Source organism: Sceloporus occidentalis, unplaced genomic scaffold, assembly GCF_023333645.1.
Source record: "Sceloporus occidentalis isolate IW3139 unplaced genomic scaffold, rSceOcc1.0.p SCAF_1, whole genome shotgun sequence".
NCBI lineage: Eukaryota > Metazoa > Chordata > Lepidosauria > Squamata > Phrynosomatidae > Sceloporus > Sceloporus occidentalis.
This window is the reverse complement of record NW_028316981.1, coordinates 186,523,503-186,540,542: the sequence shown is the minus strand read 5'-3', so window position 1 is coordinate 186,540,542 and position 17,040 is coordinate 186,523,503. Positions and strand designations below refer to the sequence as shown.

The 17,040-nt window shown below is 44.0% G+C and overlaps 1 long non-coding RNA gene across 4 annotated transcripts in view; it reads left to right on the top strand.

The window, feature by feature from the left end:
- LOC149323076 (uncharacterized) overlaps positions 1 to 17,040 on the top strand; it is a 62,682-nt gene that overhangs the window by 33,593 nt on the left and 12,049 nt on the right. For 2 of the 4 annotated variants that reach the window (XR_016272381.1, XR_016272380.1), the window contains exon 3: positions 11,646 to 11,788. The exons of the other annotated variants lie outside the window; for them this stretch is intronic. This is a non-coding gene — a long non-coding RNA (uncharacterized LOC149323076). The remainder of the gene's footprint in view (positions 1 to 11,645; positions 11,789 to 17,040) is intronic. 4 annotated transcript variants of the gene reach the window in all.

Here is a 17,040-nt window from a genome sequence, read left to right as displayed (position 1 = left end):
CCTTTGCTTCATCCTTTGCATCCTTTGTCACTTGCCTCTAAGTTTTACCAATGGGTCAGATCAAAATCTATACAAATCCAAAACCTGTCCTTGACATATATATGAAGTCAACTTATAATTGAGTACTGTTGGCCCTCCATATTTGCGGGTTTCAGATTTGCAATTTTGACTATCCAAGTCAGGGGTCAGTAACCTCCGGCCCGCGGGCCGGATGCGGCCCGCAGAGGCCTTTCAGCCAGCCCCTGCCCACTCCTGCCGCCGCCACCGCCGATTGCGGCTTTTTGCCGCTCCGGGTGCCACTATTTTGTTTTGCAAAATGACGGCGAAGTCTCGTGCAACCTTTCCTGTGGTCGCGTGACACTTCACTGCCATTTTGAAAAACAAAATGGTGGCGCATAGAGGCAAAGTCTCACGCGACCACGGGACAGGTCGCACGAGACTTCACCGCCATTGGCGGCGGCGGCCTCTAGGAGGCCCGTTGCGGTGGCTGGGGCCCTGCAACAGGGCTCCAGCGGCGGCAGCAGGCCTCTGGGACTTTTTTGCCGGCCTCTGATGGGGCCTGGGGCCCCGTCAGGGGCCGGCAAAGAAGGGGAGGCCTCCAGTGCTGGCAGCCCTCGCCGGCTCTTTCTTGGCCTCTGACAGGGGCCGGCAAAGAGGAGGAGGCCTGGCCCCCGGAGGGTGGAAGCTCCGCCCCTGGCATGCGGCTCCGCCTCCGGAGGGTGGAAGCTCCACCCTCAGCACATGGCCCCACCCCTGGAGGGTGGAAGCTCCACCCCCAGCTTCGCCCCCCCAGTTGTCTGAGGGACAGCAACCCGGCCCCCGGCTCAAAAAGGTTGCCTACCCCCGATCCAAGTCTTTCTAGCTGCTGCTTAACAAGGTCAACTTCTTCACACACACACCCCTCCTCATCCTTCCTCACAGCCAGCACCAGCACCATACATACTCCTGCTTTGCCAAACTTTGCATCCTCCTCACTTCCAAAACACTGCCCTTTAAATCCAATGTTTGCAGCCACCCTTGGGAGGATCCAGCTTCTCTCCCATCCTCCTCCCCACTCCTCTCTCCTGGCCACACAAAAGCAACACTGTACTTTACCTTTGTGGTGATGGCTACAAACATCAGATTCAGAGTGGAAAGACTTTGGAAATGAGGAGAATGCAAAGTTTGTGAAAGTGGGGAATGTACAGTGTTGCTTTTGTCTGGCTGGGAGGGAGAAGAGAAGGTGGATCCTCTGCAACCTGGCTGCTAACATCAGATTGAAATTGGAAGCACTTTGGAAATATGGGATAGGCTATGTGTTTCAAGGTTGCAAAGAGAGGTATGGGTGGTGCTCTTGGTGAGAGAGGACTCTTTATCATTCATGTTGGGGAAGTCTAACATATTCACTTTGTGGGATGAGTATATACAATAGATGGCCTTGTAATTTCTTCCAACACTTCAATTCTGTATTATTACACTACTGTCAGAGAGCCAGTATGGTTTTGGTGTAGGACTGGGACTATGGGAGACCTCTTTGAATATCTTACTGAGCTGTGGAAACCCACTGGGTGCCCTTGGGCAAGTCAAGTGTTCTCAGCCTCAAAGGCAAACCTCTGAACAAATCTTGCCAAGAAAATCCAATGGCAGCTTCACCCTAGGGTTGCTATAAATTGGCAACTACTGGAAGGCACACAGTAGCAAACACTGCTACTCCCATGATTCCTGACAATTGGCTGTTAACTGCTGGGGATGATAGGTGTTGCACTTCGATAACAACTGAAAAGCCATATGTTTCGTACTCCTAGGCTAAAGTGTTGTTAGATTGCAACATCTAACTTCTCACCCTGTGATATGTGTTAGAAAACATCCATTTGGGCTCTGCTATGAAATCCTCTGCAAGCTGAACACTTCTTTCTCTCCTTTAATATGGGGATGGTATTCATCTATATTATAGGGTTATAGTAAAGATTAAATAAGCATCAGATGTTAGATTAGGAAATGATTTTTGGAAATCATGTACAGTGGAGCCTAGCCTTATGCAGGGGATCCGTTCCGGAAACCCCCCCTCTCCCAGCGTAAGGCAAATCCTGCGTAAGCTCAAGACCCATTCAATAGAATGGGGTTCATGCTCACGGCGGTGTGGTGCACACGCACCATTCATTTAATGGTGGCGCAGCTTCCGCGTAAACAGGAAGCCACGTATGGTGCGCCCACGTATGGAGCGGGCACACTGTAATTCAACGTTTTGTTCAATATAGTTATCCAAGATGTGTGACATGACTGACACAATCAAAGTTAGGAGTGGTTAAAATGTGACTCCCTCCCAGACCCCCATGTAGGTCCTAGGGCCCAAATGGCAGGCCTTCAAGGCCCCCCTAACTACTTCTTCCAATAGTTCCCAAACTAGCAATTTTATGTCCATAAAAAAACCTATTATAAGCTAAAATTGGGGGATCTTGTTCAGACTAAGAGAAAGACTGAACTTCACTTGAATTTGTAGTGGGGATATATTCCAGTGGTGGATGAGACAAAAAACAAAAACATGCAGAAAAAATGCTGTACAGTTTAGCTTAAAGGTCTTACTGCCAGTGACCAGGCCTTTGGATAGGAATTTTTTTGCCGTGACGTTTCTTGGCTAGGGTAGGTATAGGTAAGTCTTCATCTTCCTCTGAGGTTTTTGGGTTCCCTCCTGGAATCCCTGCTCCTGAGGCTGCTGGGGACTCTGCTCTTGTGGCTGTGGACCTGGTATGTCCTCTGGGTTCTCTTCATCCTCTAACTCAGAGTCCATCCCAGGGTCCTGGAGGCAGGACATAACAACAAAGATGAAATTTGGCCCCGGGATCTGAGGTTACCTACCCTCTGCCCTAAACTGGTGACAGCCAGTGTCTCCCATGTCAGTGGTTCAGTGAATCTATTCCAGGTTTCAAAGATCTCTATATTGTACTCAGCCTACTTAGGAAGGCACTCAGCACTTTGGCGGGCTCTTTCAAAGCCTGAATTACATCCTGGAGTGGATTCATAGCTCCACTGACATGGAAACCCATCAGACACCACTGCTATAAACACCTTGCTGGATTGCTGGAAGCAGTTGGAGAGAGGCCACTGTCCCCAAGTAGTAGTAGTAGTAGTAGTAGTAATAATAATAATAATAATAATTTTTTTATATCCCGCCTCTCCCTACGAGTAAGTGTGGGTGTGGATATAGACATGTGTGTATTTGTGTGAATAAATAAAAAACCCTGGGTATCAGGTGCACAAGTGAGGAAGCAAGCTCAACAGGAGCCAAGCTCTTTTTCAAACAGCCTCCATATATCTGAAGGGATGGGTTGGAGTCAAAGCCAGATTAAAATGTTTGGGGCCCTGGAGCCATTCCCAAAATAGGACCCCCTTTGTGAACATGTGTGAGCTATTCTTAGGAACAGAGGGACAGAAGTGAAATCGCAGAATATGTAGCAAAGCAAGCATCTTCCTGTGTGAACCCACTTTTTCTCCAGCAACTCTGATGGGAGTGACAGTCTGGTCCTGAGCATTTTTGTTCATGTTATTCAAGTAACTCTCAAAAGGCTAGTGATGAGGGTAACATCAGGAGATTCAGGAGGCGAATAGGGGAAGAAGAGGAAAAAAGCATCACAGGGGTCATTCTGACATCGTCTTTATTAGCAGAACGATGCAAATAACCTCATTCACACATTCTAGGTTTGTTATTCACACTATGGAACCGCATCTCTGAGTTTGGCTGCTCACATGTGCCAGCACCCAAATAGAATCAACTATGCAAATGTATTCAAAATGCATTCAAGGCATGCAGAGTTTAATCCCAGGTCTATTTCCATTGGTTAAAAACTCGGGGGGGGGGGGGGGCAGGGGGGACCTGTTATCTATTATCCCAGGTTAAGTGGGAGGCTTGGCAGCCCCCCCAAAAAAAACCTTAATGGAGTACATTTGGCATGTATGTGAACAGCAAAAATTCAACCTGGATTCATCCTAGATTATTTTCACCATCTGACTAAACCCACAGTTTCCCTTTCCGCACCGAGCCTGGACCGGTTGCACCAATTGCACCATTGATTATCCAGCCTTGGACAGGTTGGGGGTTGAGTTCTCTCTCCGTTCTTCCAAAACGAGGAGTCAAGCAGAAGCATCTGGTGGATTGCACCCTTTATGCAAACCGATGGGGATATGCAGGGGAAGGGGCAGCCTTTTGCATTGCTCATTACCACCCCTTGAGAGCTGCAACTCACCTTGTGCTCTGCTTCTCCCCCATCCCCGAAGTCTCACAACCCAGTGGGAAACTCCTGCTTTCAGTGCCGTCTGGGATTAGGGGGCCTGCTTGTAACTGGGGCACAGAGGCACAGTGCTTTCCCTAAGCTCCTTACTCTCTTTCTAATTTGCTGCCTGAGCGGAATACATTAACGGGGATGGCTGTCAGGGATGGCTGTCAGCAGAATAGCCAAATTCCAGGCAGTGGGGAAGGGGGGAATGGCAACAGGGGGAACATCCCCTGCTGATTAATCCAGAGGAGGTCTCCTGAATCGTTGCCTCTTAATTCAAGCAGTGCCAGGCAGCGACATATGCACACACCATCACACACACTGCTGCCACAAACTCTGTACATGCCTGAGGATGTATGTTTGCGTGCGAGTGTGTGTGCAAGGGTTGATTTTGTGGCTAGCATCTGGAATGCATGAGTTCTTCTGAGCTTCAAAGAAGCAGCTCAAAGAAAAGATTTTGGAAATCCATGAAGAATGGTGTAGGTTTAGGAGTGGGGATGATGCAGATGGAGTTGTTTTGGTTAGTCAGGTCTCTCTGAGGAAGGAAGGAAGGAAGGAAGGAAGGAAGGAAGGAAGGAAGGAAGGAAAGTTAAGGTCAGTTTTGAGAGAACTAGATGTACAGAAGTACAAGTAAACCTCATTAAACAAGTTAAATATGTTCCTAGGCTTTACATCTTTAACAAAAATGTTAGTACCAGAGGTGAAAATAACTTGGAAAGACTACTGATAGGATCTTGCACTGCATAAAAGAAGAGCAATTCAACATGTTTCAGCAAAGTTTTTATTCAAAACTAACATTATGGCCTTTTGATTCTTCTAGTGATCAGGGACATTATTAGGAGGGTGCAGGGGGTTCAGATCACACCAGGTGACACCCTAAGGGGGAGTGATACCACTGCTTTCCAAACATCTGCCTTTTGGCAGAAATCAGCTGTGGCATTCACCTGTATCTGTTTAAAATGCTGAAGAGATGGTATGAGTGAGTCCACGCTCAGTGGGAGGAGAAAGGAGAGGCCCCCAGTTTTAATTTTAAAAAATCTTTTTAAATTTTCATTAAAAACATCACAGTTTACCAAAGTTTCACTTTAACCATATGAAACAATGTACAGGTAAATATGTTTAGGCTGTGAGTGTGACTGTAATTTAAAGGTATAGTTTTAGTTTTGCTATTTGTTCATGTCACACTGGTATATGGGAATTGTGATTTACAAGTAACATTAGTACAAAAAACATTACTTAGGATTCTCTATGGTGTAGTATGGGAGGCGTTACTGCACTGAGTGATGCCAACCCTAGTGAAGCCACTGCTAAAGATCACTTGAAAGCTTCTTCCAAAATGCATCCTGGGATGTTTGTTGTTGTTTTTTCCAACATCTTCCACTGTTTTTTTTTTTATGATTTCCTTTTGGAGGCAAAACTTAAAGATCCATGCTTTTTCAACATGCTGGGGGTATCTGGCTTATCCTCTCCCCCCTTTTCTTTCTGTTTTTATGTTCGTGGATGCTCAAAAGGGATTCTGGAGGAAACTGCAGTTCACCACCTCCCTTCTAAGTAGGCACACACAGCTACAGGAGAATCCCATTCTTTTCCAGCTCAGACTTTATTGCATTAATACTGCTGAAACCAAATAATGAATATCTGTGTTTCTCTAGCCCTCCTTCATCATCTTTCCAATGTCACTGCTACAAAGAAAACCTTGCAGTTAGACAGAAAACAAGAAAAGAGATAGTTTGGCTGGGTTCCCATATAAAGACTTTATTAAAAGGAGCTTCTTTCTCAGAGGCTTTGTTAACTGAGGTATGCCTGTCTAGAATTTTGTAATTCAAAAGATCAATAAAATGTTCACAGCAAGTCTGCAATATTATCTTAGATGCCTGCTTGAGCTTGCTATGAGGTGTGGAGGTAGGAAAGGTAAAGTGTCACATCTGATTGTTTGACTCCACTAAGATCCCTTCTTTAAATATTTGAAGGGATGTCATATTGAGGATGAAGCAAGCTTGTTTTCCTCTGCTCCAGAGACTAGTACATGGAGCAATACATGTAAACTACAGGAAAAGAGATCCCACCTCAACATTAGGAAGAATTTCCTGACGGTAAGAGCTATTTGACAGTGGAAGATGCTCCCTCGGAAAGTGGTGGAGTCTCCTCCTTTAGAGGTCTTTAAACAGAGAGGATTATTACTACTTCATCAGATGAATGGCCATTTCTTGGGGGGTTGATTTGATTGTGTCTTCCTGCATGGCTGAATGGGGTTGGAATAGATGACCCTTGTGGTCTCGTCCAAATCTATGATTCTATGAGTCTTCATGTTACTGTTTTCTATGTACAGTTCTCATTTCCACCCAGATCCTGCCTGGAAAAGTGACTTCTAGGCCTCGGTTCCACTAAATAATAAACCGGTTTGAGGTAGTTTAAATGGCTCTTGTTCGCACTTGCGCCAAATCCCTAATGCAGTTTGTTGAGGGGCCCCTGGTGCGAGACCTGTTTAAAATGCGTCTTCCAGATCCGCAGAATTCCCCGTGTCTTTTGCAATAAATCAGTTGAGCACTAGTGTGGGTGGGATGCAGATAGGAATCGGTTCCCTGTGACACAATCATAGGTTGTTAGATGAGAGTCTCTTCTGTGGTCAAGCCGAAACTAAAAAATCTTACCTGTGTTTGCTCACCTCTTGAACCTCCCTCTCCCTGGGCAAAGCACCATTTTTGGGCTTCCCACGCTGCTAAGGGCTCCATTACCACTCTGTTCCCCCTCTTCGCAGCTGTTCCTCCATTATTTCTTAGAACTTTTGGAACTTTTCCCTATCTTGTAGTATTTTGAGTTTACTTGCCCTTTTAAATGCCCTTTAAATTTGCTGGCCAGAGTTTTTGAGTTTTTTTGTTTGTTTGATTGTTTGCTTTTTGTTTACGACAACAGATATGACAGAGCACATCACCAAATGTGGGTGGAAATGTTGATATGATTGTTGTGATTAGCCGGGGGGAGCCACAGAAGAGGGTCCATTTTAAATGGATTCATTAGTAAATGTGAACAAGAAGTTGATTAATTTGCAACAGGAAAATTCTGCCGACGCAAATGTAATGTGAACGACACTCCACTGTCGAACCGAACCATCAATTCGAATCGCAAACCAAATTATTTGTCAGTGGGAATGAGGCCCTATAAAAGTCTTGGCTTTGAGAGGACCTGATTGACCAAATCTGTAACAACTGACCAGGCTGACTAGGAGATTCTTGGGAGTAGTAGTCCAAAAAAGTATCCCAAGCTTCATTTGATCCAGGAGCAAGTGAATGCAGAAGGGGAGACCTCTCTAACCCCTTCTCCCTCCTCCTGTCTTTCCTTCCCCCAGAAAATTATAGAATGCAACCATCCCATGCTACCAAATCTTGTGTTTAGGGACATTTGCTCCAGTGTGTCAAAGGAGAAAAATTGCAGTGGAGGTTTTCCCCCTCTCCCCGCCACTCCCACCACCTCTGTAAATTCAGGATTTCATGCATTAGCCTGGCTGTGTCTAGACAGCTCCACTCACCCTCCCCATCTCCCCCACATGGTTGATCCCCTCTCATTCTTTTCTAGCAGGGACTTCAGGTTACAAAGTGAACACACAGCTGGCCTGTGGGAAGGGAAGGCAGCTGACAGACCCTTTCATCTTCCTTTTGATTTTTCCCTTTGACCGTCTCCCTACCCCACCTCCCAGCTCTCTCCTGCCTTCCATCTCCTCTTAAGCAGGGACATAAAACTTTCTGGCTACCTTGACCAGCTTTAGGGGCTGTGTGGCATTATCTCCTCTCCAGATAATGGAGTGATTCCTTTGTCCTTCTCTTTAAAAAAGTGATAATAATTCAAGCTTCAAGGTTCCTATGCCTCCTCAAAATTGAACAGTTCTTCCAAAATTGATTAATGCAGCTGGGGTGCAGAAGCAGCTGGCTGAGGGTTCTGGCAATTATCATCCAGAAAGAAACTTCCCAAGGTCTGGTTTCTGGCTGGCATAACAATCAGCAAACTGAAAACCCTGCTCTGCCCACCTATTCTCTCTACTTGTACTGGATCCAGTAAACTGATCTGTAGCCTATGGAGAGGGCTCTGAGTCCTGGGTTCAAAAACTCCCCTTCCATATCCCCAGTTCCTCCCATTAGACCAATGAGGCTTTAAGAGCAGTTTCTAGGGAGGATGCGAATTGTAGTCCAATACCAGGTTCTGGAAAGTTCAGGCCTGGTCTCAAGATCTGTTCTCAAGATGACCTGGTCAAGATCAGTTCCATGCATGTTTTAAGCCCCACGTGTTGGGGCTCAAGATGACCTGGTCTCAAGATGGTCTGGTCAAGATCAGTCCCCTGCATGTTTTAAGCCCCACATTTTGGGGCTCAAGATGATCTGGTCTCAAAATGTCTCAAGATACCTGGTCTCAAGATGGCCTGATCAAGATTGATTCCCTGCATTTGTTAATCCACAGAAATCCCCTGACTCCATTGTGGGGAACTTTAGGCCCTCCAGATGTTGCTAGACTTGAACTTCCATCATCCCTCCCTATTAACTATGGTGGCTAAGGCTGATGGGAGATTAAGCTCAACAAAATCTGGAAGGCCAGAATTGGACCATCTTTTCCCTAATGGCAAGGTGCCCGCAAGCCAGTGGAGGAGTACCTCTTTACACAGTCTTTGATGGATTCCAGCATTGGTCTTACACACATGCGGAGCATATGGGCTGATGTTGGAGCTTTGCAGAGTAAGAAAAAACAGTTTCTTTCATTCTGCCTCTGAAGTCTCCAGTGCAGAGGATCCTTTCTGGAGTGGTTGTGAATGCGGCTGATGAGTTTGTCATGCGCAGAAAATACATGGAAGAAAGTCCTATTGACTTCTGCACAGCAGATGCTTTAGAATCCCAGATTTGGGGTAGATTTCAATAGAAGAGGAGATATAATGTGGCTGGCAGCTGCCACACACTGCATTGAAGGGGCAGCAGGCAGCAAAACTTTACTTCATGACTTACCAGAGGATACACATGGGACCCATTCAGATCATACCCACCACACATGGTGGGTTGCGGTCTTAAATCACAAAGGGTAGTCTGAAAACTTTGAGACAATTGATTTTTTCCCCTTTTAAAAAATTGGTTATGCTGTTGGTATGGAATTTAATGGGGGGAATCAGCTCAAAGGAAAGTTTAAGTCCTCCCCCTCCCGTCCTTCACATGGTGGTCCTCAGTCAGATCAGGTGTCTGCATGTTTACATGTGAATAAAGAATAATATATAATTTTAGCTGCACACTATACAGCTGAGATAGCTTTAAAGAGGGATTAGACAAATTCATGAAGGATTAAGGTGTCACTAACTCCTAGTCATGATGGCTATGTACGGTTTCCAGAACGAGAGGCTAACTATTTTTGTACTTCTGCATAACTTTATATTTCCCTATAAAAAGGAAAGCTGGAGGAAGTAATCTAGCAGCATCATTAAGACTAACTGATTTATTTTAGCATGACCTTTCGTGGATTTCAATCCATTTCTTCAAATAGATTGAAATCACCTAAAGCTCATGCTGAAATAAACCAAGTCCCACTATATTCATTTTCCACCCTTTTCTTTTTATAGTAAAACAGAGTAATGCACCTTTCGCTTTTAAAATTTCTACTGCTACAATCCCCTGAATCTGATCCTTCCCTCTTTGCATGGCTAGTGTCATTTTGACTACCTAAGCCATGGATTCAGTCTTAAGCATTACAGATCGAGGGTGTGAATATCTGACAAACATAGGAAAGCAGTTACAGGTTGAGTCTGCCTTATCCAGAATTCCAAAATCCACAATATTCCAAAATTATCCACATGGGTGGCTAAGATAATGATACCTTTGCTTTCTGACTGGTCAGTGTACGCAAACTTTGTTTCGTGCACAAAATTATTTAAAATATAATTACCTTCAGGTTGTGTGTATAAGGTGTATACAAAACATAAATTTCATGTTTGGACTTGGGTCCCATCTCCAAGATACCTCATTACATATATGCAAATATTCCAAAATCCAAAAAACTCTGAAATCCAAAGCACTTCTGGTCCCAGTCATTTTGGATAAGGGAGTCTCAACTGGTATCTGCAAACTCAAAAATAGGGTTTCCTTTCCTTCATGGTAGGTTTTAATTATAGCTTAGAAAAAGTATTCACTTGTTAGGATTACAATTCACAAAGTCTCTTAGCCAGGGAACTGCAGTTCAAAGGAGTCAATTTTGAACATCCTTTTTAACATGTTTTAGTCACATGGTGCCATAAACCTGCCATGCATAAGAGGCCCTGACATCTCCCGACAACAGAATTGGAGAAACACCTCTCCCTGAAACCTGGGAGAGAAACTGCCACTCAATGTAGAGAGTTCTAAGCTGAATGAACAAATGGGTCTAAAACACACTGCAGAAATAATCCAGTTTGAGACAGCTTTAAGTGCCCTGACTCAGTGCTGGGGAATTCTGGGAATTGTGGGGTTTTTGTGCACCAGAACTCTCTGACAGAGATGCTAAATGTCTCACAAAACTACTTTCCCAGAATTCTCTACCATTGAACCAGGGCAGTTAAAGTGGTCTGAAACTGGATTATTTCTGCAGTGTGTTTTGGACCATGGTCTCACTCTGTGTGATAGAAGAGGATCCAGGACTGCAACAAGGGCTACATTAGGCCCTCCTTATCCAAAGACTTTTTCATCCATGGATTCAACCATCTATGGTTTGAAAATATTTTTTTAAAATACAAATTCTAAAAAGCAAACCTTGACTTTGCTATTTTATATAATGAACTTCATTTTACTATGCCATTATATTCAATGAGACTTGAGTATCCATGGATTTTGGTATCCACAGGGGATTCTGGAACCAAACCCGAGCGGATACCAAGGGTTGGCTGTGTTAATAGCCAGATTTTTAAAAATCCAATATAAATAGAGCCTCTGCATCTGCATGCTGGAAAATATTCAGCTGCTGGGTTTTTAGTGCACCCGCAGCTGTTAAAAAACATTGGCATCCTGGTGGAATAAAATGTTGGGAATGTTTAGATGGTTTCCATACTAGAGCCTCAAATGCTGCACTATTAAGACCCTTTTTTCAATGGTAGAGGATGGCGAGCCCTTGGTATCTGCTGGGGTTTGGTTCCAAGACCCCTGTGGGCATCAAAATCTGTGGGTGCTCAAGTCCCATTAAATACAATGGGGTAGTAAATGGTATCCCTCATATAAAATGGCAAAATCAAGGTTTGCTTTTTGGAATTTATATATTTTTAAAATATTTTCAAGCCATGGGTGCTTGTATCCATGGATAAAATATCAATGGATATGGAGGGCTGACTGTATTGCATCAGGTATGCATCTGTATAGTGTCTAGAGAAGTGTCTGTAATGCCCCTGTGTTTTTCATTGGTCAGACCTCACCTGGAATGCTGTTACTCAGTTCTGGGCACCACAGTTCAAGAAGGTATTGACAAGCTGGAGCGGGTCCAGAGAAGGGCAACCAAGATGATCAAAGGTTTGGGAACCAAGCCCTATGAGGAATGGCTTATGGAACTGGGTATGTTTAATTTAAAGAATGTTGTGTAGAGATGGAGCAAGCTTGTTTTCTCCTGCTCCAATAGATGAAGAAATATGAACCAGTGGATTCAGGTCAGAAGAAAGAAGATGTCACTAAACATTAGGAAGAACTTCTTGAATCTTAGGACCGTTCAGCAATGGCATGGACCACCTTGGAGGCTAGTGGACTCTCCTTGTTTGGAAGTCTTTAAACAGAGGTTGGATGGTTATTTCTTGGGGTGCTTTAATCATGTATTCCCGTATGGCAGCGGGTTGGACTATATGGCCCTTGAGGTCTCTTCTAGCCCTATGATTCTGTTCTTGTAACTAGCTGGAGATATAACTAAAAGAGCAGAGGAAGCTGTGAAATGAAGCAGGGCCACTCCATCTACCATTCTGAAGAAATACAGTCACACCTTCAAGTCCGTGGACTTGAAATCCGTGGACATGAAAATCCTCAGAGGGGCGACCGCCATTAACCCCAATGGTGTGCATGCATGTGCCCCATACAATGGGGCTTGAATATGCGCAAGGGGGGGGGTCCAGAATGGATCCACCTGAGTTCCAAGGGGTGACTGTGTGTGCATCCCCCCCTTCCTTCCACATCCTTTTTCCTTTTGTGTTCTGTCTTTGTGGACTGGGTTTGCAAATTAAGAGTTCATCATCTTATTTGGTGTATATAGGCTACTGCTGCAGCAAATGTGGCCAAACAACTAGCAAGCACTAATACTGGGGTTCTGCATAATAATAGTATTACTTCATGGTTTAGGAGGCTCCAGTGAGCCCTGAGACATACTTCCTCCCTGCAGATTTCACTGAGCCTTGGGTTTTGTTCCTCTGGTAAAGTGCCTTTGAACTTCCTTTGATCAATTACACATTTTAAAACTAGCTGGCAGCTGAGAAATTCTAAAGCTTGTACTGCCACCTGCTGGTTGAGCTGTGTAATGCAAGCACTCTGATCTTGGGCTCCTGCAAGAAATGTTTGCTGTCTCAAGCCACTTCCATTCTTACTTTACTTATCAGTCTCTTTTTTCTTCAAATGCAAAGGGAAGGCAAGGAGAGAAATTAAAAAGCAAATTAGCGTGTGATTAATGTTTTTCCCAACCTACATTGAGGGAAGTAATTACTGTTGTTGTTAACAATTGTTGTAGATCTGGACCCATGGTGACCCTCTGGATGAGACATCTCCAACAAGACTCCTGTCTTCCACTGCTCTGCTTAAGTCCTGCAAATTCATACCTGTGGTCTCTTTAATAGAGTCCATCCATCTAACATGCAGCCTTCATCTCTTTCTACTTCCCTCCACCTTTTCTAGGATCATTGTTTTTTCTAATGATTTCTTCCTTCTCACTATATGTCTGAAGTACAGCAGCTTCAGTTTAGTCATCTTGGCTTCCAGAGAGGTTTCTGGCTTGATCTGCTCTATAACTCATTTGTTTTGTCATTTTGGCTGTCCACAGGATCCTCAGCTCTCGTCTCCAGCACCACATTTCAAACAAGTTGATTTTCTTCCTGTCTTCTCTCTTAACTATCCAGCTCTTGCATCCATACATGTTAATAGGGAATACAATGGCATGTATGATTCTAACTTGTACTCAGTTGTATTTCTTTGCATTTTAGGATTGTTTCTAGTTCTTTCATAATCACCTTCCCCGTTTTCTTCTTCTTCTGATTTCCTGACTGCAGTCCCCATTCCTATCAGTGTTTGATTCCAGGTATGAAAACTCTTTTACTATTTCTGTTTCTTCATTGTCTAGGTTGAATTTTGTCTAGAATCTCCATGGTCATTATTTTTGTTTTCTTTATGTCCAAGTCCTGCCTTTGCACTTTCTTCCTTTTTGTACAAAGGAGTGCCTTTGTTAGAGGCTTTGTTAACTGAGGTATGCTTATAAATAAATATATAAATTTGGCAGGAGTGAGGGTTGGGGCTGCTGGTAGGTGTCACAAAACCCACCCTATGCACTGAACCCGATATTTTGCTGCCTGCCTCTTTACCCATCCCATATGTAGAACCCAGCTGGGCTAGAAGTTAAATGTTACTGAGATATTGGTGATGATACATCCTCCTCTACCACACACCTGTGGCCAGCATCCCAGGGTTAGGCTGGGCTGAGCAGAGGAGGTTAGGGGACTCTTGGAAAAGGTGCTGCCCTCTCCCCTCCACCAACAGGCTGAGGCGGCTGCTTCACTCCACCTAATGGGAGGGTAGAGGAAGATCATCACTTCCCTTTCCCCTCTCCCCTCCATATTATGAGTGATCGGTCCATTTTCAGTGTTTTGGAACTGGGTGGGCAGAGATGTTGTCCAGATGTTGTCCCCCAGCCATTCTCAGAGTAACTTTCAGAGTAATCCCAAAAAGCAAGTTTCCCAGGCCCTGATGTTGGAGAGGAAACACAAATGAGAGCATCAATAGAACATTTTCTTTTTCTTCTTCCAGAAAAGGAGTGGTGACTAGGCTGAGACCTTCTCTGATGGAGCTCCAGGGCAGTCAGGAATGAATAAACCTGAAGAAAATTAAGCGATAATGAGGCTTTCAAGTTGTATTGTTGTTTGTGGCTGGTATAGAGAAAGACACAGAATACCTCTTTCCTTCCCTTTGCCTACAATTCTTACTAAAAGCAAGAAAAGACTGCATTTTAAGATCTTTTGTTGAAGTGTATGTTTTGCTAGTTGAACTATGTAGCTAAAAGGAGGCACCAATGAATTCTATGGTTGACTCTTAGCTACATCCTAGGCAAAACTCAGGTCATGAGCCTCATGGAACCCTTCAGACCTCTAAGTGAGGACCCTGAGCCCCTCAGCTCCCAGACTCCAAAAATTAGGGGAAGCCAGTTTTCTGGTTATTTATTTTTTCCTAAAATCACCTTAAATTTGTCCAGATCACATTGGTTTGCTTCCCAATATGTTCCAAAGTCCCCCAAACCTCCCCAAAACACAGAAGGGTTTTTAAGAAATAGGCCAAAATGGCATCCAGAAGCAACATTTTGTCACTTTGGGTCTCTTAAAACACAGTAGAGTGGCTACACAGTTGCCTACCCCTGCTGTACAGGATTGCAGTCAGGCTGGTCCTAATGATTTTGGTGTTTCACTTTGTCCACACACAGTCATGATGTTTTCCTGCCCATGGAAATTCACCTTTGCACCACCAGTGTCTTGTCTGTGAAAGCTGTTCATAATCTTCTGTGTCATTGCACCCTACTATCCTGGATGCCCCAACTCCATCTGATTTGTCAGCTCTGCATATTGTTAGTTCTGACTGGCAGGAATGGGGTCTCCCACCCAAGTATTAACCAAAGCTGATTCTACTTAGCTTCCAAAACCAGACAAGATTGGGTGTGGTCAGAGTGGCATGTCCATGGCTCAGCCTTACTAGCTAAGTGGCTTGAGTCCAGGCTATTTGAAGGGCAGTAACAGCATGGTGTAGTGGTTTGAGCATTAGACTGTGACTCTGGAAACCAGGCTTTGAATCCCAGCTTGGCCATGAAAACCCACTGGGTGATCTTTGGCAAGTCACACTCTCATCTTCAGAGGATGGCAATGGCAAACCCCTCTGAAGAAATCCTGCCAAGAAAACTGCATGATAGGTTCACCTTAGTGTTACCATAAGTCAGAAACAACTTGAAGGCACCCAACAACAAAACTACCTATATGAGCCTATTTGAGCTCTGAGATTTTCAGGAGAGACTCTTCTCTCTGTCTCTTAAGGCTTGTTTGTTGGAAACAATTGGATTTTCCTCCCTCCTTGCTCTCCTTTTGCTGGCAAATAAAAAACTTTCCTATTCTATCAGACTGTTAGAAATTGACCAGGATGGTCTTCCATCAGTATGCTATACTGTTTTGTTGATATTTATATTATCCTTTCATGAATTTTAAATGCTTTTAACTGTATAGATTGTGTGTATAATATATGTATAGCTTACATTTTTATATGGTTTTAATCTGTACTGGTTTTAATAATTTGTAAATTCTCTTACCTTGGATCAAGCATTGATCGGAACAGAGACTACAACCAAGAAATCAGAAGAAGACTAAGAGTGGGGAAGATAGTTATGAAAGAACTAGAAAAAAATCCTAAAGAGCATAGATATACAACTGAGTACTAAAGTCTGAATCATACAAGACATTATGTTCCCCATCACCATGGACAGATGTGAGAGTTGAAGAAAGAAGATAAAAAGAAAATTGACTCATTTGAGATGTGGTGCCAGAGAAATGTGCTGAGGATGCTGTGGACAGCCAAAAAGACAAACAAATGGATCATTGAACAGATCAAATCTGAAACCTCCCTGGAAGCCAAGATGATTAAATCGGGGCTGTCATAATTTGGCCACATTATGAGAAAGCATGACTTAGTAGAAAATGCAATAATGTTAGGAAAGGTAGAGGGCAGTAGAAAGAGAGGAAGGCCACATGCTAGAAATCAGAGAGGTCTTAGTCAGAGAGGTCATGGAAATGTGTTTGCAGGACCTGAGCAGAGCAGTGGAGGACAGGGGGATCTTGGAGATGTCTCATCCACAGGGTCACCATGAGTTGGCCTGAACTTGAAAGCAACTAACAACAAAAACAAGTTGCCTTGAGCGAACCTATTGGGGAAAAAGCAGGCTATAAAGGAGAAAAAGGAGAATCATCATCTCAGAGCTCAGCATAGAGTGTATCAACATTGCAAAATTAAAACAGCTTGATACCACTTTAAATGCCACAACTCTATCCTACAGAATCCAGGGATTTGCAGTTTGGTGAGGTATTCAGCCTGGTCTGTCAGAGCACTCTGGTGCCTCGCCAAACTACAAATCCCAGGATTCTGTAGGATAGAGCCATGGCAGTTAAAGTGGTGTCAAATTACTCTATTTCTGCAGTGTGGATACACTCACCCTTAGTGGTATTGGTAGGCAATGAAGGGACTGGAGCAGGTCTGATTCAGCAGAAATAATCTGGTTCATAGCATGGGAAATGCAGAAGTGATTCTGGAAACATCTGTTTGCTGAGTGCTAAAAACCAGATGCTGGACTCAGTTGAACTTTTGGTTTTGATTCTAGAAAGGTTCTTCTAGTGACCTTTTGGCATAGACGCTGTACTGCTCTGGTAGGTTAATGTGTTGTCTAATCGCACACTGTAGGTCACAAGTAAAAAACAAAAACAAATAAGCAGTCCAGACAATTATCCAAGAATACTGTGAACCCACACAACAAACATTACTTAAGTGTTGGGCTACAACTCGAGCTCAAGGTTCGATTCCCTGCTCAGCTATGAAAC